Below are 21,209 nucleotides of genomic sequence, written 5' to 3' on the forward strand. Positions count from 1 at the left end.
TGGATGTGTGTTTTTGTGATTGTGGATGTGTGTTTTTGTGATTGTGGATGTGTGTTTCTGTGTTTGTGAATGTGTGTTTCTCTGATTGTGAATGTGTGTTTTTGTGATTGTGAATGTGTGTTTTTGTGATTGTGGATGTGTGTTTTTGTGATTGTGGATGTGTGTTTATGTGATTGTGGATGTGTGTTTCTGTGATTGTGAATGTGTGTTTTTGTGATTGTGGATGTGTGTTTCTGTGAATGTGTGTTTTTGTGATTGTGAATGTGTGTTTCTGTGATTGTGAATGTGTGTTTTTGTGATTGTGGATGTGTGTTTCTGTGATTGTGAATGTGTGTTTCTGTTATTGTGGATGTGTGTTTTTGTGATTGTGGATGTGTGTTTCTGTGATTGTGGATGTGTGTTTCTGTGATTGTGAATGTGTGTTTCTCTGATTGTGAATGTGTGTTTTTGTGATTGTGAATGTGTGTTTTTGTGATTGTGGATGTGTGTTTTTGTGATTGTGGATGTGTGTTTATGTGTGTACGTCAGTGCAAGTTTGCGTGTTTCTGGGTGTGTGACTGTGAATTGTGTCTTTTCTGTGCATGTGATATTTTGTGTTTTGTGTATGTGTGTTTCTGTGATTGTGAATGTGTGTTTTTGTGATTGTGGATGTGTGTTTCTGTGATTGTGGATGTGTGTTTTTGTGATTGTGGATGTGTGTTTCTGTGTTTGTGAATGTGTGTTTCTCTGATTGTGAATGTGTGTTTTTGTGATTGTGAATGTGTGTTTCTGTGTTTGTGAATGTGTGTTTCTCTGATTGTGAATGTGTGTTTTTGTGATTGTGAATGTGTGTTTTTGTGATTGTGGATGTGTGTTTTTGTGATTGTGGATGTGTGTTTATGTGATTGTGGATGTGTGTTTCTGTGTTTGTGAATGTGTGTTTCTCTGATTGTGAATGTGTGTTTTTGTGATTGTGAATGTGTGTTTTTGTGATTGTGGATGTGTGTTTTTGTGATTGTGGATGTGTGTTTATGTGATTGTGGATGTGTGTTTCTGTGATTGTGAATGTGTGTTTCTGTGATTGTGAATGTGTGTTTCTGTGATTGTGAATGTGTGTTTTTGTGATTGTGAATGTGTGTTTCTGTGATTGTGGATGTGTGTTTCTGTGATTGTGGATGTGTGTTTCTGTGATTGTGGATGTGTGTTTTTGTGATTGTGAATGTGTGTTTTTGTGATTGTGGATGTGTGTTTCTGTGATTGTGGATGTGTGTCTCTGTGATTGTGAATGTGTGTTTCTGTTATTGTGGATGTGTGTTTCTATGATTGTGAATGTGTGTTTTTGTGATTGTGGATGTGTGTTTTTGTGATTGTGGATGTGTGTTTTTGTGATTGTGGATGTGTGTTTTTGTGATTGTGGATGTGTGTTTCTGTGATTGTGAATGTGTGTTTTTGTGATTGTGAATGTGTGTTTCTGTGATTGTGAATGTGTGTTTCTGTGATTTTGAATGTGTGTTTTTGTGATTGTGGATGTGTGTTTTTGTGATTGTGTGTTTTTGTGATTGTGGATGTGTGTTTCTGTGAATGTGTGTTTTTGTGATTGTGAATGTGTGTTTCTGTGATTGTGAATGTGTGTTTTTGTGATTGTGGATGTGTGTTTCTGTGATTGTGAATGTGTGTTTCTGTTATTGTGGATGTGTGTTTTTGTGATTGTGAATGTGTGTTTTTGTGATTGTGGATGTGTGTTTTTGTGATTGTGGATGTGTGTTTTTGTGATTGTGGATGTGTGTTTCTGTGATTGTGGATGTGTGTTTCTGTGATTGTGGATGTGTGTTTCTGTGATTGTGAATGTGTGTTTCTCTGATTGTGAATGTGTGTTTTTGTGATTGTGAATGTGTGTTTTTGTGATTGTGGATGTGTGTTTTTGTGTGTACGTCAGTGCAAGTTTGCGTGTTTCTGGGTGTGTGACTGTGAATTGTGTCTTTTCTGTGCATGTGATATTTTGTGTTTTGTGTATGTGTGTTTCTGTGATTGTGAATGTGTGTTTTTGTGATTGTGGATGTGTGTTTTTGTGATTGTGGATGTGTGTTTTTGTGATTGTGGATGTGTGTTTCTGTGTTTGTGAATGTGTGTTTCTCTGATTGTGAATGTGTGTTTTTGTGATTGTGAATGTGTGTTTTTGTGATTGTGGATGTGTGTTTTTGTGATTGTGGATGTGTGTTTATGTGATTGTGGATGTGTGTTTCTGTGATTGTGAATGTGTGTTTTTGTGATTGTGGATGTGTGTTTCTGTGAATGTGTGTTTTTGTGATTGTGAATGTGTGTTTCTGTGATTGTGAATGTGTGTTTTTGTGATTGTGGATGTGTGTTTCTGTGATTGTGAATGTGTGTTTCTGTTATTGTGGATGTGTGTTTTTGTGATTGTGGATGTGTGTTTCTGTGATTGTGGATGTGTGTTTCTGTGATTGTGAATGTGTGTTTCTCTGATTGTGAATGTGTGTTTTTGTGATTGTGAATGTGTGTTTTTGTGATTGTGGATGTGTGTTTTTGTGATTGTGGATGTGTGTTTATGTGTGTACGTCAGTGCAAGTTTGCGTGTTTCTGGGTGTGTGACTGTGAATTGTGTCTTTTCTGTGCATGTGATATTTTGTGTTTTGTGTATGTGTGTTTCTGTGATTGTGAATGTGTGTTTTTGTGATTGTGGATGTGTGTTTCTGTGATTGTGGATGTGTGTTTTTGTGATTGTGGATGTGTGTTTCTGTGTTTGTGAATGTGTGTTTCTCTGATTGTGAATGTGTGTTTTTGTGATTGTGAATGTGTGTTTCTGTGTTTGTGAATGTGTGTTTCTGTGATTGTGGATGTGTGTTTCTGTGATTGTGGATGTGTGTTTCTGTGATTGTGAATGTGTGTTTCTCTGATTGTGAATGTGTGTTTTTGTGATTGTGAATGTGTGTTTTTGTGATTGTGGATGTGTGTTTTTGTGTGTACGTCAGTGCAAGTTTGCGTGTTTCTGGGTGTGTGACTGTGAATTGTGTCTTTTCTGTGCATGTGATATTTTGTGTTTTGTGTATGTGTGTTTCTGTGATTGTGAATGTGTGTTTTTGTGATTGTGGATGTGTGTTTTTGTGATTGTGGATGTGTGTTTTTGTGATTGTGGATGTGTGTTTCTGTGTTTGTGAATGTGTGTTTCTCTGATTGTGAATGTGTGTTTTTGTGATTGTGAATGTGTGTTTTTGTGATTGTGGATGTGTGTTTTTGTGATTGTGGATGTGTGTTTATGTGATTGTGGATGTGTGTTTCTGTGATTGTGAATGTGTGTTTTTGTGATTGTGGATGTGTGTTTCTGTGAATGTGTGTTTTTGTGATTGTGAATGTGTGTTTCTGTGATTGTGAATGTGTGTTTTTGTGATTGTGGATGTGTGTTTCTGTGATTGTGAATGTGTGTTTCTGTTATTGTGGATGTGTGTTTTTGTGATTGTGGATGTGTGTTTCTGTGATTGTGGATGTGTGTTTCTGTGATTGTGAATGTGTGTTTCTCTGATTGTGAATGTGTGTTTTTGTGATTGTGAATGTGTGTTTTTGTGATTGTGGATGTGTGTTTTTGTGATTGTGGATGTGTGTTTATGTGTGTACGTCAGTGCAAGTTTGCGTGTTTCTGGGTGTGTGACTGTGAATTGTGTCTTTTCTGTGCATGTGATATTTTGTGTTTTGTGTATGTGTGTTTCTGTGATTGTGAATGTGTGTTTTTGTGATTGTGGATGTGTGTTTCTGTGATTGTGGATGTGTGTTTTTGTGATTGTGGATGTGTGTTTCTGTGTTTGTGAATGTGTGTTTCTCTGATTGTGAATGTGTGTTTTTGTGATTGTGAATGTGTGTTTCTGTGTTTGTGAATGTGTGTTTCTCTGATTGTGAATGTGTGTTTTTGTGATTGTGAATGTGTGTTTTTGTGATTGTGGATGTGTGTTTTTGTGATTGTGGATGTGTGTTTATGTGATTGTGGATGTGTGTTTCTGTGTTTGTGAATGTGTGTTTCTCTGATTGTGAATGTGTGTTTTTGTGATTGTGAATGTGTGTTTTTGTGATTGTGGATGTGTGTTTTTGTGATTGTGGATGTGTGTTTATGTGATTGTGGATGTGTGTTTCTGTGATTGTGAATGTGTGTTTTTGTGATTGTGGATGTGTGTTTCTGTGAATGTGTGTTTTTGTGATTGTGAATGTGTGTTTCTGTGATTGTGAATGTGTGTTTTTGTGATTGTGGATGTGTGTTTCTGTGATTGTGAATGTGTGTTTCTGTTATTGTGGATTTGTGTTTTTGTGATTGTGGATGTGTGTTTCTGTGATTGTGGATGTGTGTTTCTGTGATTGTGAATGTGTGTTTCTCTGATTGTGAATGTGTGTTTTTGTGATTGTGAATGTGTGTTTTTGTGATTGTGGATGTGTGTTTTTGTGATTGTGGATGTGTGTTTATGTGTGTACGTCAGTGCAAGTTTGCGTGTTTCTGGGTGTGTGACTGTGAATTGTGTCTTTTCTGTGCATGTGATATTTTGTGTTTTGTGTATGTGTGTTTCTGTGATTGTGAATGTGTGTTTTTGTGATTGTGGATGTGTGTTTCTGTGATTGTGGATGTGTGTTTTTGTGATTGTGGATGTGTGTTTCTGTGTTTGTGAATGTGTGTTTCTCTGATTGTGAATGTGTGTTTTTGTGATTGTGAATGTGTGTTTCTGTGTTTGTGAATGTGTGTTTCTCTGATTGTGAATGTGTGTTTTTGTGATTGTGAATGTGTGTTTTTGTGATTGTGGATGTGTGTTTTTGTGATTGTGGATGTGTGTTTATGTGATTGTGGATGTGTGTTTCTGTGTTTGTGAATGTGTGTTTCTCTGATTGTGAATGTGTGTTTTTGTGATTGTGAATGTGTGTTTTTGTGATTGTGGATGTGTGTTTTTGTGATTGTGGATGTGTGTTTATGTGATTGTGGATGTGTGTTTCTGTGATTGTGAATGTGTGTTTTTGTGATTGTGGATGTGTGTTTTTGTGATTGTGGATGTGTGTTTCTGTGTTTGTGAATGTGTGTTTCTCTGATTGTGAATGTGTGTTTTTGTGATTGTGAATGTGTGTTTTTGTGATTGTGGATGTGTGTTTTTGTGATTGTGGATGTGTGTTTTTGTGATTGTGGATGTGTGTTTTTGTGATTGTGGATGTGTGTTTCTGTGATTGTGGATGTGTGTTTCTGTGATTGTGGATGTGTGTTTATGTGATTGTGGATGTGTGTTTCTGTTTTTGTGAATGTGTGTTTCTCTGATTGTGAATGTGTGTTTTTGTGATTGTGAATGTGTGTTTTTGTGATTGTGGATGTGTGTTTTTGTGATTGTGAATGTGTGTTTTTGTGATTGTGAATGTGTGTTTTTGTGATTGTGGATGTGTGTTTTTGTGATTGTGGATGTGTGTTTCTGTGATTGTGGATGTGTGTTTATGTGATTGTGGATGTGTGTTTCTGTGTTTGTGAATGTGTGTTTCTCTGATTGTGAATGTGTGTTTTTGTGATTGTGAATGTGTGTTTTTGTGATTGTGGATGTGTGTTTTTGTGATTGTGAATGTGTGTTTTTGTGATTGTGAATGTGTGTTTTTGTGATTGTGGATGTGTGTTTTTGTGATTGTGGATATGTGTTTCTGTGATTGTGGATGTGTGTTTTTGTGATTGTGGATGTGTGTTTTTGTGATTGTGAATGTGTGTTTTTGTGATTGTGAATGTGTGTTTTTGTGATTGTGAATGTGTGTTTTTGTGATTGTGAATGTGTGTTTTTGTGATTGTGAATGTGTGTTTTTGTGATTGTGGATGTGTGTTTTTGTGATTGTGAATGTGTGTTTTTGTGATTGTGGATGTGTGTTTCTCTGATTGTGAATGTGTGTTTTTGTGATTGTGAATGTGTGTTTCTGTGTTTGTGAATGTGTGTTTCTCTGATTGTGAATGTGTGTTTTTGTGATTGTGAATGTGTGTTTTTGTGATTGTGGATGTGTGTTTTTGTGATTGTGGATGTGTGTTTATGTGATTGTGGATGTATTTTTCTGTGTTTGTGAATGTGTGTTTCTCTGATTGTGAATGTGTGTTTTTGTGATTGTGTGTTTTTGTGATTGTGGATGTGTGTTTTTGTGATTGTGGATGTGTGTTTATGTGATTGTGGATGTGTGTTTCTGTGATTGTGAATGTGTGTTTTTGTGATTGTGGATGTGTGTTTTTGTGATTGTGGATGTGTGTTTCTGTGTTTGTGAATGTGTGTTTCTCTGATTGTGAATGTGTGTTTTTGTGATTGTGAATGTGTGTTTTTGTGATTGTGGATGTGTGTTTTTGTGATTGTGGATGTGTGTTTATGTGATTCTGGATGTGTGTTTCTGTGATTGTGAATGTGTGTTTTTGTGATTGTGGATGTGTGTTTCTGTGATTGTGGATGTGTGTTTCTGTGATTGTGGATGTGTGTTTCTGTGTTTGTGAATGTGTGTTTCTCTGATTGTGAATGTGTGTTTTTGTGATTGTGAATGTGTGTTTCTCTGATTGTGAATGTGTGTTTTTGTGATTGTGGATGTGTGTTTATGTGATTGTGGATGTGTGTTTCTGTGATTGTGAATGTGTGTTTTTGTGATTGTGGATGTGTGTTTATGTGATTGTGGATGTGTGTTTCTGTGATTGTGAATGTGTGTTTTTGTGATTGTGGATGTGTGTTTCTGTGATTGTGGATGTGTGTTTCTGTGATTGTGGATGTGTGTTTATGTGTGTACGTCAGTGCAAGTTTGCATGTTTCTGGGTGTGTGACTGTGAATTGTGTCTTTTCTGTGCATGTGATGTTTTGTGTTTTGTGTATGTGTGTGGCGCACACAGCATTATGAAGGATCATTTTTCCTCTTAAATAAAACGGTGGCGGCGCGGCTGCCGCTCGCTTCACTTATTCATGAGTCCGGCTGAGGCGCCGTCGGTCTGCCTGGGTGGGGGCGGGGCAGAGCTCGCCCGCTGTTTGTTTGCACTGCAGGCCGCCCTGTCGTCTCGGCTCTGGTCTGATCAGCCGGGCAGACCCGGCGAGCGCGGAGCAGAGAGTGCAAAAGCATGTCAGGCAGCATACAGCTGTTTCCACAGCCGCCCGCAGACTCCTGATGAATAAAACACACCGGCAGATGTGGCCGTCTGCCGGTGTGTTTGTTTATCACGGGAAATATGAGGCACAGCACACTTTGAGTTATTTATGCTTGCACCATATATCCCTAAAAGTCTGTTCTGGGGTTCCTGTAGGGATTGTTTTTTAACAATGCAGATTCAAAACACTCACACGTTGTAAGAAAATGATTCAAGCTGTCAAAGTTTTTGGTTTTACTCAAAAATAGCAACCAAAAATAAAAATTCCAATCTAAAACAGCACCACAGACATAAAGACACTAGAAGACATTCTCTGATATCCATGGTGGATTCTGAATCGCCAAAGTGAAACTTAATGCTGCGCTAAAGGTTCAAGCATCAGATCTGCATGCTGCACCTCCCATCTCAATACTCATCATAATCATAATAGGATATTCTGTTCATGATCTGTACACTCTAGACGCTCGTGGGAGGAGCTACCATCGAAGTTTTTAGCCTCATTGCTACATGAAGCATTGACTGTACATTTAAATGTAAACCTCTGTGCTTCAGAGCTCAGCCACGAGATGAAAAGCCTTCCTACCGACAGAGGAATAGCCAGCCCCCAAAAAACAAGTTTGGATACCACTACAGCTTCAAGTGCCCCCAGAGTTGGAGCAATAGAAAGGAGGCAGAGGGGCAGGGGATGAATTTGGATTTGGCCTGGGTCTACAGACTCTGCCACCACCAGAACTGCCGTGATGCGGCCGTTGCTCCATCACGTCTGTACCACGGCAAAGGAACAGAGCTCACCATCGAAGGCTGAGACCAGAAAACCCTCAGGTCTATTCAGAGTCACCGAACTGATCTAACGGTTTTTACAAAACTGCTTTTCCTAGGAAAGTGTGTGAAAGCAGGCAGCAGTGGCTTGAAGTTGAACTTCAACAGCACCATGTCAGATAGAAGTGTCCTGCTCACTGTTTGAGTGAGCTTGACTGGCCAAATGTCATATTGGTTAGTGCAGCACTCTATAACAAATGACTTTCTGTCTGTTGCACGGCACTCCGCCTTCTATTAGTTTGATATTTTTAGCACCTCCATGTCAACCTCCTGAGAAACAGCCGCATCACAGGAAACAGGCTCCTACAAGAAATTCTGCTTTGGTTTCAAAATGACATAAAAAAATATGACAATAACAAAACGTTTGCACACTGCACCAAGAACCTCAGCAAATGTTTGACCTTCGATAATGAGAAGTTAATTCTTGGAGGTGGGGAAATGTTATATTATATAATTATGACATAAGATACCCATTGTTTAAGGACAATGTAAAGAGGAAGTCATGGCCCTCGATGGGCAGGCCGGTCCAGAAACTGCTGACACACTTCAGCCACATGGGGTCCAGCTTTGCCTTGCTTTAGGAGGAACCAGGACCAATCACACCAGAATCCGGTCTGACATGGGGGAGAATCTCATCTTGGTACCTAATGACAGACAGGCTGTGTGGTGAGCACATGGAGAGATGCCCCCTCAGACCATTACTGACCCGCTGCCAAACCGGTGGTGCTGGACGATGTTGCAGCAGCAGAACGTTCTCCACGGCGTCTCCTGACTCGGTCACGTCTGTCACATGTGTGTGAACCTGCTTTCATCTGTGAAGAGCACAGTTCTCTAGCAAATGCCAAACGTCTTGCACGGTTCTGGGCTGTAAGCACCACTCCCGCCTGTGGACGGTGGTCCCTCATGGAGTCTGTTTTTTAACAGTTTGAGCAGACACGTGGACGTGTGCGGCCTGCTGGAGGTCATTCTGCAGAGCTCCTCCTCTTTCTCCTTGCAGCAAGGAGGAGGTAGTGGTCCTGATGCCGATGTTCTCCTGTGGCCTCCTCCACGTCTCCTGAAGTACCGGCCTGTCTCCTGGTAACGCCTCCAAGCTCTGGACACGCCGCTGACAGTCACAGGAACCTTGTTGTCTATTATTTCCACCTGTTGTCTGTTCCACGGGCACAAAAACATTTGAAGTTGTCATCAGTCAGTGTGACTTCCTAATTGGACAGTTTTGAAGTCCATGTGCCGCTCTTTCTGTAGAAACACCTGGATAACCTGTTTCTAGAAGTTTTCCTTTTCTTTCTTCCGTTTTAAAAGTCTCTGTTTCCATGGAGATCACAGTCAGACTGATGCGCATTTTTAGCAGGAATAAAAAGACTAAATGAGTCACAAACTGGCAGCAATGTCATCAGACAGTTGTTGAGAAATAGAAAAAAGAAATAATTTAAAAAAAGAGTCTTTTATGACGATTGAAACATCAAAACAGGATGCATCGGCTGCAGCCCACTCTGTCTGGGTGCAGGGGGGGCAAAGGCGCTGGTGCCTCACCTGCCACTTTCTCGTGTTTTTAAACAGGAAATTCGTAAACTTTTTACTAAAGAAACGTTGAAAGCCCACACAGAAAACAGTAACCATAGAATAGGCTTGTCTAAAATACAACTGGGGCCACCAAACGTTATATAAAAGTTATATTACGAGATTTAAAGTCGTAAATTTACAACTTTTTTCTCGTAGAAATAAGAGGTTTAAGTCAAAGTCAGCATACACTGCTCAATCGAACAGGTAAGCTGAACGTTTAGTGATAAATTACAAATTTGTTTGATTAAGGCTTCACTGAAGCTTTATCTATTGATGGGGGTCTTGCAGGATTTCTGCAGCGCTCTGGACTTTGGAGGCATCTTTGCTCGCTTGGCCTTCACTCACTTTGGAACTGGCTTTTTTCAAAATACAGTGATCGGCTTTTTTGATGATCAGAGAACTTCCACAAATAATTCTGTCCACTGATACCGTTTATGGCTGGCTGGCTTTAAGAATACAGATGTTGATTACATTCACCAGCTTTAGTAAAAGATCAAACTGTAAATGAAAGTCTTACGACCTTCTCAATGAAGGGCGAGAGGGCTGATGCACCATCGTGTTGGTTTGACGGCACACTCGCATAGATGCCCCCCTGCGGGGGGGCGTTCACATGCAGCGGATCAGGATGACGGTCGGGTTGCCTTTATCCTCAGACAGTCCAGGCAAGATCTACTCAAAATAAAATCACTGTTTCTTTTCATCTTTTCCACTGAGGTGAAAAAAAAAACTTACTGAACCAGAAAAACAGCAAATATGTATTTTAACTATGGGCTAAATTCACTAAACATAAAGTGGAAAAGAATCAAGCTAACTATAAAAGCATGTAATGACTTTTAGGACAGATTCATGTTTACATTAAAAAAAATGGATTTCCTCTCCATGTCTTAGTTTATGTAAAAGTATTGAAAAAGTTTGAAAGCATTGATCTGCCTCTTTTCTTTTGTCTGTCTGCTATTTTACTGCTTTTGGAAAGCTTGTTTTTCCCTCCTCTGTTGTCTTGCAAGTTCTCAGTGAAAGAAAATGTGAGAAAAAAATGATTGTAAAGCTTCTCTGTCTCCGGACGAAGCAGCACTGAAGGAGTTAAAAGCAGCAAAGGGAAGAGAAAGGCTGTGATCCGTTTTATTGTTGACTTTAATTAAATTTTCAGCTCTGATTACAATTAAGCCACTTAGTATGTATAATAATGTTTGCATCACAGAGCAGCACAGATGCAGTCCATCAACGCAATTAAATATTTAAATGGCTGTATTAATAGCAGCATGGTGTGCGAGTAACACGTGTGTGTGTGTGTGTGTGTGTGTGTGTGTGTGTGTGTGTAAACAGCAGAGAGGAGCCCCGCCTTGGCGGATGCTGCTACTGTCGCTGGGAGACCTGCTGCTCTGTCCTGAGAGCCGCAGGCGAGCCGGTGTCAGTCTGACCTATTTTCTTTGAGCGGAAAGAGCGTCACTGGAGTACGGACCCAAAATCCCCACGAGTGTCTGATCATTCCTGAGCTGCACAATCAGCAGACTGAGACTCTAATGCAGAATTAGTGTTTTGGCACAAAATAATTCATGACGACACTTAAAGAGTTTTGAGGCCAAAGTGGAGATTTTTTCAATTCACCTCCGCTCTCACATGACATCTGCAGCCTGCAGCTCAGAGCCACGCGTGGTTCAGAGGAGCATCCACGTCCACAGAAGCAGCAATGCCACCTTCATGGACCCCCCCATTCTAAAACAAAGACAGAGAAGAAGACGTTCAAAAAAGAGCTAACAGGCCTTTCCTCACCCCGGGTTCTGGGAATGCAGACGCTGTGAACATGCGTCCATCCATCCATCCATCCATCCATCCATCCATCCATCTACTCATCCATCCATCCATCCATCCATCCATCCATCCATCATTCTGCTCATCCATCCATCCATCTACTCATCCATCCATCCATCCATCCAACCATCCATCCATCCATCTACTCATCCATCCATCCATCCATCCAACTATCCATCCATCCATCCATCTACTCATCCATCCATCCATCCATCTACTCATCCATCCATCTACTCATCCATCCATCCATCCATCCATCTACTCATCCATCCATCCATCCATCCATCCATCTACTCATCTACTCATCCATCCATCTACTCATCTACTCATCCATCCATCTACTCATCCATCCATCCATCCAACCATCCATCCATCCATCCATCTACTCATCCATCCATCCATCCATCTACTCATCCATCCATCCATCCATCCATCTACTCATCCATCCATCCATCCATCCATCTACTCATCCATCCATCCATCCATCCATCCATCTACTCATCCATCCATCCATCTACTCATCCATCCATCCATCCATCCATCCATCCATCTACTCATCCATCCATCCATCCATCTACTCATCCATCCATCTACTCATCCATCCATCCATCCATCCATCCATCCATCCATCCATCTACTCATCCATCCATCTACTCATCCATCCATCCATCCATCTACTCATCCATCCATCTACTCATCCATCCATCCATCCATCTACTCATCCATCCATCCATCCATCCATCCATCTACTAATCCATCCATCCATCCATCCATCCATCCATCCATCCATCTACTCATCCATCCATCCATCCATCTACTCATCCATCCAACCATCCATCCATCCATCCATCCATCCATCCATCCATCCATCCATCTACTCATCCATCCATCCATCCATCCATCCATCTACTCATCCATCCATCCATCTACTCATCCATCCAACCATCCATCCATCCATCCATCCATCCATCTACTCATCCATCCATCCATCCATCCATCCATGCATCCATCCATCCATCCATCTACTCATCCATCCATCCATCTACTCATCCATCCATACATCCATCCATCTACTCATCCATCCATCCAACCATCCAACCATCCATCCATCCATATTTGTAAGATGTTTGTGTGGCTCTTTTATTTTGAAGGGTTTCAGAGGACGGTGCTTTCCTTCCACTGCATGCATGAGTTGGTAGTTCTGAGGAAAAGGATGTGCTGTTTCAATAATGGTAATGTGTTTTTGAGTTTTGTAAAACTGCAAAGGAGCCTCAGTCACAACAGGTTCCTCAATGTGTTGCATTTATGGACAGAGCACATGTATGAAATTCTGAACCTATTTTTTTTTTATGCAAATGTTTCATAAGAAATGTATAGGGAGTGGTCTGGACAACTCAGAGTTGTTCCCGGGTCAGAAGTGGCCCAAAGGCACTGCTGCTACAGGGATCCATGATGTGTGGGATTCTCTTTTTTTTTTTTTTTTGCTTAGGCCTTTCAGATGTGAGCTCTGTTTGCTGTTGGAATGTGTGGGAAAAGTTCGGCCGCATCTTCGCCCCGGCTAAGCATGCTCTGATAAATATAGCGCCCGCAGAGGCAGTCTAAATAGAAGGCTGCTGTGTGCTGTAATAGATGGGTGTCACTGAGATGTGGTGCAATCATGGCAGACTCTACAAAAATATCTGCACGCTCGCAAACAAACAAAGGGAAAAAACAAAAGACTGGGAGCGGACAGTGCTGCTCAGGAGGCCTGGAGCGCCGTCTGCGGCCGGCCCAGTGGAGCTGGCGCGCACGTGCAACCGATGAGGCCTCCGGTAACCCTGAAGAGCTGCAGGGACTCACCACAGCCGGCCAGAAAGTGCAGCTATGTGTGCGAACGTGCACGGCGAGATATTTATGACCCTGCGCTATCCTGAGGACACTCTGCCGGGTCCGAAGGTCGCTCCGCTGTCTGTCCCTCTAGGTTTCTGGGAGCATCATTAACCAACATTTAACTGCTAGCTTATGGGTACAATTTAACAACCTGGGCTGTAAGTCACACAACACACCCACATGCTCACCCTCGTCCGCCAATGCAGGGGCAGTTATCTGCAAATAAAAGTTCTCTAAAACAAGCCTCCCAGGTGTCACATGAAACCAACTCCTCTGGAGAAAATGGGGATGTGACACGTGCACACGTGCACACGCACACAGATCTGCTGCAGTGAAGCAGCTGCTGCCATACAGTGGGCTGATGTGAACAGTTTATGCACGCAATTACTATTAATACCAGAAACACATGCGCCTCCGCTCCCACCGCCATCTTTAGGACGTGGAGCGTGACTGATTAGGCTGCTTGTGTGAATCTGTGAGCGCGCACGTGTGGGACAACCACAGAGTGTGGGGCAGGAAGCAGCAAAGCATGAGGGGCACACCTGTCAGGGCCGCACGGGCGAACGCACACAAACGCACACAAACGCAACGTCTCCGAGGGCAGAGGCATCGCACACCACAAGTGTTGATGGGGGCAGTTCAGCATCAGAGCTGTCACACCTCAGATCGGGTCAGCCCGTGAAAACTAGACAGACGTTGGTCAAACTGTCCTGAGATGCTGCAGATCCAGCTTTATGTCCCACCGGGAGCCCAGAGGAGGGGGCCAGAGAAAGGAGAGGCTAACGTAAGCTGAAGCAGTCCATGAAGAGAGACTGGAGAGCTGGATGGATATAAAAAAGCCCACTGGCTGTTCAGTCACAGTTTTCAGCAAACCGTTAAAAGACCAACAAAGAATTTACAGTAAAAAGACATAAATATGAAATCAGAAGAAACCCTGGAGACATGGACAGATGAGACATTTGGAATGTCACCCTGGTTGACAAGGAAAGAGCTCAAATGTTTCCTTTTGGTCCATTCTTCCATGCAGATCTCCTCAAGATCTGTGATGTTTTGGACTGTTGCCGGGCAACACAGACTTTTAACTCCCTCCACAGATTCACTGCTGGGTTGAGGTTCAGAGACTTTAGAGGCTCCAGAATCCAAAAACAGTTTTTCTGAAACCTCTCATTATTATCCGAGCGATGAGTTTGGGATTTGCTTATTAAATAGTAACTTTCATTCATTTCATAGGTCTGCTGCAGTTCTTTTTGTGTTTTGTCTGATGGGGTCATTATGTCTGCTGCAGGTCCTTTTCTCTGTGATAGCTGGTTTAGTATGGAAGCGGATTGCATTCAATAAAAATCTTTGTTCAAATTTGTTTTTCTCATTTATTGTTTTTCGATTTCATATTTTTAAGAACTACAGACGCAGGGCTACAAACAGGCTGGGCTCTAACCTCATCTGCTCATGGAAAGCGGTCATTTAACGTGTCACAGACATGATCCCTTTAGTTTCTGTGCTCGTACTGACTTTATCCACAGACATTACAGAGCAAATGAGTTCTTTTGTCTAGTGTGACAAAGTAAATGTATCGACTTTTTATCTGGCTATCATAGCATAATCACCAAATGTTTTCTCATGTTTCTCACCTTCTCTTCCTGGTGCCCAAAGACCAAAATGGTGGCCAAGGCTTCCACTTCCTGTTTAAGTGTTAGGCACAGGAAGTGGAAAGGAATTGGATTTCTTTGTAAACCTTTTGTTGTAATGATTTGTGTTGTTTGTTTATTTATGTTTGTCTTTATTTGCAGGACTTTAACTGTATGGTTTACAGGACATTTCTATCTTTTGTTTGTTTAAAGTGGCTTCCTTCCTGGGCGTGGCCAGCCAATGAACTGGAGCCCATAAAACAGCAGGAGCTCAGTGTGAAGGGAGGGAGTGTGTGAGCTGTGCAGCCAAGGTGTAATAGAGATAAAAACCTGTTCCTGAACTCAAAAAGTCATCTGCCTCCTATGTAAACCAGGCCACTCTTGTCACATCACATTGTGACATCTAGTATGAACTGTTGATTTAGTTTGTGATGATGCAGTTTTTAGGATCATTTTGGGGCGTATTCCAGAAAGCAGGTTATGCTAGCTCCCACGGTAAGTTTGAGGCTAAGGAAGTGGATAACCTCAGCTTTCGGTTCCAGAAATGGAGGTATGTTTCAGGGTAGGTCAAGTTGCCATAGCAACTCATGCTCTGAACATAACCTGGTCTGGAGCAGGTTTAGATGAAGGTTAGTTTGTTTTCAGAGAGGTGAAGCAGCATGGCGTGTCCATTTGAAGATGATTTAGTGGATGAAGAAGTTCAGATAATACTTTTTCCACCGTGAGAGGGTGATAAGACCATATATGGATGTTGGAAAGATAAACTTTTTACTTTGATCTAACTTAATTATTTGCTCCAGTTAAGATAAATAATTTTTTATTTAGTCAGTTTAAAAATAACACAGTTTTCAGACAATTATTTTACTTTCATTCAAATTAATTCAATGAAGTAGGTGTAACTTTGGTGCTGCTGTTAGATCGGCACCACAAGGGATTGTGGGATACCATTCCCTTTGCCTGTCTGGACGGATTTGGGTTTAAGTGTGGGTTTTTGACCAAATGTGTTTAGTTGTTTTGCTGTTTTACTGTGTTTTGTCTAGTTATTTGTCCTGTTATGTTTAATTCTTTCTGCACCATGAGTGAGAGGGAGGGAGAGGAGGATGAGTTTATATAGAACCCGTACCTTGTAGTAGTGTAATGATAAATTCTGAGAAATTGTGTATGGTGTCATGTTTCAAAACTGTCTTGTTTCATTTATTTTATTGTTATAAAAATGAAAATATCTGCAGGCTCAAATTAAGACATATGAGAGTTCAAGAATTACAATAAATTAAGATGAAAAAACATTTAATTGAATTGGAGTAATATTACATTTAGTTAGATAAATATGTAAATTTGAGTTGTGTAAACAATTATTGAGTTGGATAGACATAAGAAATTAGGTTGAATAAATTCAACTCAATTACTTGTTACCAATTGAATGAATTTACCCCTTGTGCTACCCTATGACCCCCCCCTTCCATTGAGGTGTTCTTCCTACCATGACAAAGGTGGATAAAGGTGGAAGGATTTCATGTAATCCATGGACACCAGTGAAGATCACAAATCATTGAAGAAAAAAGGTTCAGAGCACTGTCTAGTGGGTCTAGATGACCCAACTCCCAATGTTAAAATGCCTAGGATAGAACAAGGGATACGTTGGATTAGTTATATATATATATGTATATATATGTATATATATATATATATATATATGTGTGTGTCACAATCAATGAAAATAACATCAGAAACTCGTGCGTTTACTTTGTCTGTTCTTTTTCTCCAAGCAGAAACTCTTTCTTTTGCTGATGATGCAGCCGTATTACTTTATTGATGAACGTATAATCTTCATACCGTCATTAAAATCTCAGACTCCGTCTCGCTGAAGTATAGCGCTCTCTTTTTTTCACCACGCGTTTCCATGGTGACTCGGGAAATCGGCGATCCATCGAGAATGTCTTTATATACCTGCTGTGCACGTGCATTAACCCAGGGTTACCAAGTAGAGCGTAATTACGCCAACTCATATCCGGACTTTTGGAATCATTTCATTTCTAACATTTAATTTTGTTTTCTGAAATGTTGTGCAGTGATTTACATTTTAGTTTTGTAGAATTTTGTTGTTTTCCAAAATATCGTATAAATATATATATACGATATATATATATATATATATATATATATATATATATATATATATATATATATATATATATATATATATATATATATATATAAAAAAAAAGAAACGCCCCTCTCACCCTCCACGGGTGGTTTTCTCCTCCAAGCTCGGGTCCTCTACCAGAGGCCTGGGAGCTTGAGGGTCCTGCAGTATCTTAGCTGTTCCTGTTCTTTTCTGGACTGAGAGGTCTGAGGTCTTTCCAGGTATCTGTTGTAGCCACTCCTCCAGCTTGGGGGTTACTGCCCCGAGTGCTCCAATTACCACAGGTACCACTGTCACCTTCACTTTCCAGGCTTTCTCCAGTTCTTCTCTGAGTCCCTGGTATTTCTCCAGTTTCTCATGTTCCTTCTTCCTGATGTTCCCATCGCTTGGCACTGCCACACCCACCACAACGGCTTTCCTCTGTTCTTTATCCACCACTACAATTTCTGGTTGGTTCTCCATCACCACCCTATCAGTCTGGATCTGGAAGTCCCACAGGATCTTTGCCCTCTCATTCTCTACCACCTTCGGAGGTGTTTCCCATTTTGACATTGGGGTTTCCAGTTCATATTCATTGATTGTGGCGCTCCATGTATGCTTTCCCTGCCAGCATCTTACACCCTGCAGTTATGTGCTGGATTGTTTCAGGTGCCTCTTTGCACAGCCTACACCTTGGGTCTTGTCTGGTGTGGTAGATCTGAGCCTCTATCGCTCTGGTGCTCAGGGCTTGTTCCTGAGCTGCCAGGATGAGTGCTTCAGTGCTGTCCTGTAGGCCAGCCCTTTCTAGCCATTGGTAGGACTTCTTGATATCAGCCACTTCAGTTATGGTCCGGTGGTACATCCCATGCAGGGGTTTGTCCTCCCATGAGGATCTGTCCTCCAGCACTGTATCCTCTGCTCTCCATTGCCTGAGACATTCACTGAGCACACTGTCAGTTGGGGCCTTGAGCTTGATGTACTCATGGATCTTGGATGTTTCATCCTGGATAGTGGCTTCTACGCTCACTAGTCCTCGGCCTCCTTCCTTGCGGCTAGGATTTGGGATGGAACCCTCCATGCATGGTGAGGAGCTTTCGTGTCTTAACATCCGTGGTCTGTATCTCTTCCTTTGGCCAACTTATTATTCCTGCAGGGTATCTGATAACTGGCAGTGCGTAGCTGTTTATTGCCCGGGTCTTATTTTTGCCATTGAGCTGGCTTCTCAGGACTTGCCTTACTCGTTGGAGGTATTTAGCTGTTGCGGCTTTCCTTGTCGCCTGCTCCAGGTTGACATTTGCCTGTGGAATTCCAAGGTACTTGTAACTGTCCTCGATGTCTGCTATTGTTCCTTCTGGGAGTGAGACCCCTCCTGTGTGGACTACCTTGCCTCTCTTTGTCACCATCCGGCTGCATTTCTCGAGGCCGAATGACATCCCAATGTCAGTACTGTAGATCCTGGTGGTGTGGATCAGGGAGTCAATGTCACGCTCGCTCTTGGCATATAGCTTGATGTCATCCATGTAGAGGAGGTGACTGACGTTGGCCCCATTTCTGAGTCGGTATCCATAGCCAGTCTTGGTGATTATTTGACTGAGGGGGTTGAGACCTATGCAGAACAGCAGTGGGGACAGAGCATCACCTTGGTATATCCCACATTTGATGGACACTTGTGCAAGTGGCTTCCCATTGGCTTCAAGGGTGGTTTTCCACAGCTTAATTGAGTTTCCTCTGAAGGCTCTTAGAGTCCTGTTGATGTTGTACAGCTCCAAGCATTCAGTGATCCATGTGTGTGGCATTGAGTCATAGGCCTTCTTGTAATCAATCCAGGCTGTGCACAGGTTGGTGTGTCGTGACTTGCAGTCTTGAGCGACTGTTCTGTCGACCAGGAGTTGGTGTTTGGCTCCTCTGGAGTCTCTACCAATGCCCTTCTGTGTGTTACTCATGAATTGATCCATGTGCCTATTTATCTTGGTTGCAATGATGCCTGACATCAGCTTCCATGTTGTGGACAGACAGGTTATTGGCCGGTAGTTGGATGGGACTGCACCCTTTGAGGGATCCTTCTGGATCAGGATCGTTCGCCCTTCTGTTAGCCATTCGGGGTGAGTCCCATCTCTTAGCAGCTGGTTCATTTGTGCTGCCATGCGCTCATGGAGTGCGGTAAGCTTCTTTAGCCAGTAGGCATGTATCATGTCAGGGCCCGGTGCTGTCCAGTTCTTCATACCTGAGACTCTTTCTTGGATGTCAGCCACTGTGATGGTTACTGGATTCTGTTCAGGGAGGTTGCTATGTTCTTTTCTCAGAGAGACCAGCCACTGGGCATTGCTGTTATGTGCTGTCTCTTTCTCCCATATACTTTTCCAGTACTGTTCAGTTTCCAGCCTTGGTGGGTCTGCTCGGCTGTTTTGACCCTGCCAATGAGCGTACACTTTTGCAGGTTGAGTTGCGAAGAGCTTGTTTATTCGTCTGGCTTCATTGTCTCTTGTGTACCTCTTAGGCGGCTGCTCAAGGCTAGGAGCCTTTGTTTGGCAGTTTCCAGTGCTTCAGGTATGGGCATCTGACTGTATCTCTTAGGTACTTGCTTTCTCATTGTACCTCTTTGAGCCTCTGTCAGCTTACTCACATCCTTCCGAGTTGCCTTGATTTTGGCCTCTAACCGTTGCTTCCATGGTGGGTACTGTTTTCTTCCATGGTTGCTCTTGTAGCCAAGCATCTCAAGGATCACTGCTGCTGAAGTGTAAACCAGTTCATTGGTTTCTGTGATGGTTGTGGTAGGAATTGCCCTCAATGCTTCATTCACAGTTTCCAGTAGACTTTCAGGTACGTCACTCAACCGTTGTAGTTGGTGTCGGGGTTGCCTAGTTTCCATTGTAGACATGATCTTGTCTTTCAGGTCAGTTACTGCCTCGCTCAGCGTAATTGCGGTTGTTGGGGCTGTGTACCCAATCTCAGGGTGGGAGTGTGGCATAACCTCCTCTCTGACCAGGGGGGTATTCCAGAAAGCATGTTATGCTAGCTCCCACGATAAGTTTGAGGCTAAGGAAGTTGATAACCTCAGCTTTTGGTTCCAGAAATGGAGGTATGTTTCAGGGTAGGTCAAGTTACCATGGCAACTCATGCTCTGAACATAACCTGGTCTGGAGCAGGTTTAGTTGAAGCTTAGTTTGTTTACAGAGAGGGGAAGCAGCATGGCGTGTCCATTTAAAGATGATTTAGTGGATGAAAAAGCTCAGATAATACTTTTTCCACCATGAGAAGGTGATAAGACCACATATGGATGTTGGAAAGATAAACTTTTTTACTTTGATCTAACTTAATTATTTGCTTCAGTTAAGATAAATCATTTTTTTTGTTAGGTCACCTTAAAAATAACACGTAGTTTTCAGACAATTATTTTCCTTTCGTTCAAATTAATTCAATTAAGTAGGTGTAACTTTGGTGCTGCCGTTAGATCGGCACCGCAAGGGATTCTGGGATATCATTCCCCTTGCCTGTCTGGACGGATTTGGGTTTAAGTGTGGGTTTTTTACAAAATGTGTTTAGTTGTATAGCTGTTTTACTGTGTTTCACCGTGTTTTGCCGAGCTATTTTGTCCTACTATGCTTACGTCTCTGCACCATGAGTGAGAGTAAGGAAGAGGATGATGAGTTTATATAGTACCCCTACCACCTAAGCATATTATGACAGTGACGGAAAATTCTTTAATGAATTTTTGCACTCCGTGCATTTTTCCCCCGTTCTTTTTATTGTTATAAAAATGAGCATATCTGCCGGCTCAAACTTAGACATATGAAAGTTCAAGAAATATAAGTAATTAAGATGGAAAAAAGATTAATGGAGTAATGTGACATTTAGTTAGATAAATACGTAAACTTGAGTTGTATAAACAATTATTGAGTTTGAATTAATTTAACTAAATTATTTAAATTATTTTTTCTTGAGGGTCCTGCAGTATCTTAGCTGTTCCTGTTCTTTTCTTTTCAGGACTGAGAGGTCTGAGGTCTTTCCAGGTATCTGTTGTAGCCACTCCTCCAGCTTGGGGGTTACTGCCCCGACTGCTCCAATTACCACAGGCACCACTGTCACCTTCACTTTCCAGGCTTTCTCCAGTTCTTCTCTGAGTCCCTGGTATTTCTCCAGTTTCTCATGTTCCTTCTTCCTGATGTTCCCATCGCTTGGCACTGCCACATCCACCACAACGGCTTTCCTCTGTTCTTTATCCACCACTACAATGTCTGGTTGGTTCTCCATCACCATCCTGTCAGTCTGGATCTGGAAGTCCCACAGGATCTTTGCCCTCTCATTC

At 41.9% G+C, this 21,209-nt stretch overlaps 1 long non-coding RNA gene across 1 annotated transcript; it reads right to left on the reverse strand.

Annotated features, from left to right (window-relative positions):
- Positions 1-7,315: 7,315 nt before the first annotated feature.
- On the reverse strand, positions 7,316-14,844 carry LOC144988564 (uncharacterized). Its single transcript, XR_013652495.1, has 3 exons — positions 14,785-14,844; positions 11,084-11,191; positions 7,316-9,065 (listed from the first exon to the last, which is right to left on the reverse strand). It is a non-coding gene; the product is annotated as an uncharacterized LOC144988564 (long non-coding RNA).
- Positions 14,845-21,209: the final 6,365 nt, after the last annotated feature.

The sequence above is a fragment of the Oryzias latipes genome, chromosome 21, assembly GCF_053564925.1.
Source record: "Oryzias latipes strain Hd-rR chromosome 21, Olatipes_Hd-rR_3.1".
NCBI classification, from domain to species: Eukaryota; Metazoa; Chordata; class Actinopteri; order Beloniformes; family Adrianichthyidae; genus Oryzias; species Oryzias latipes.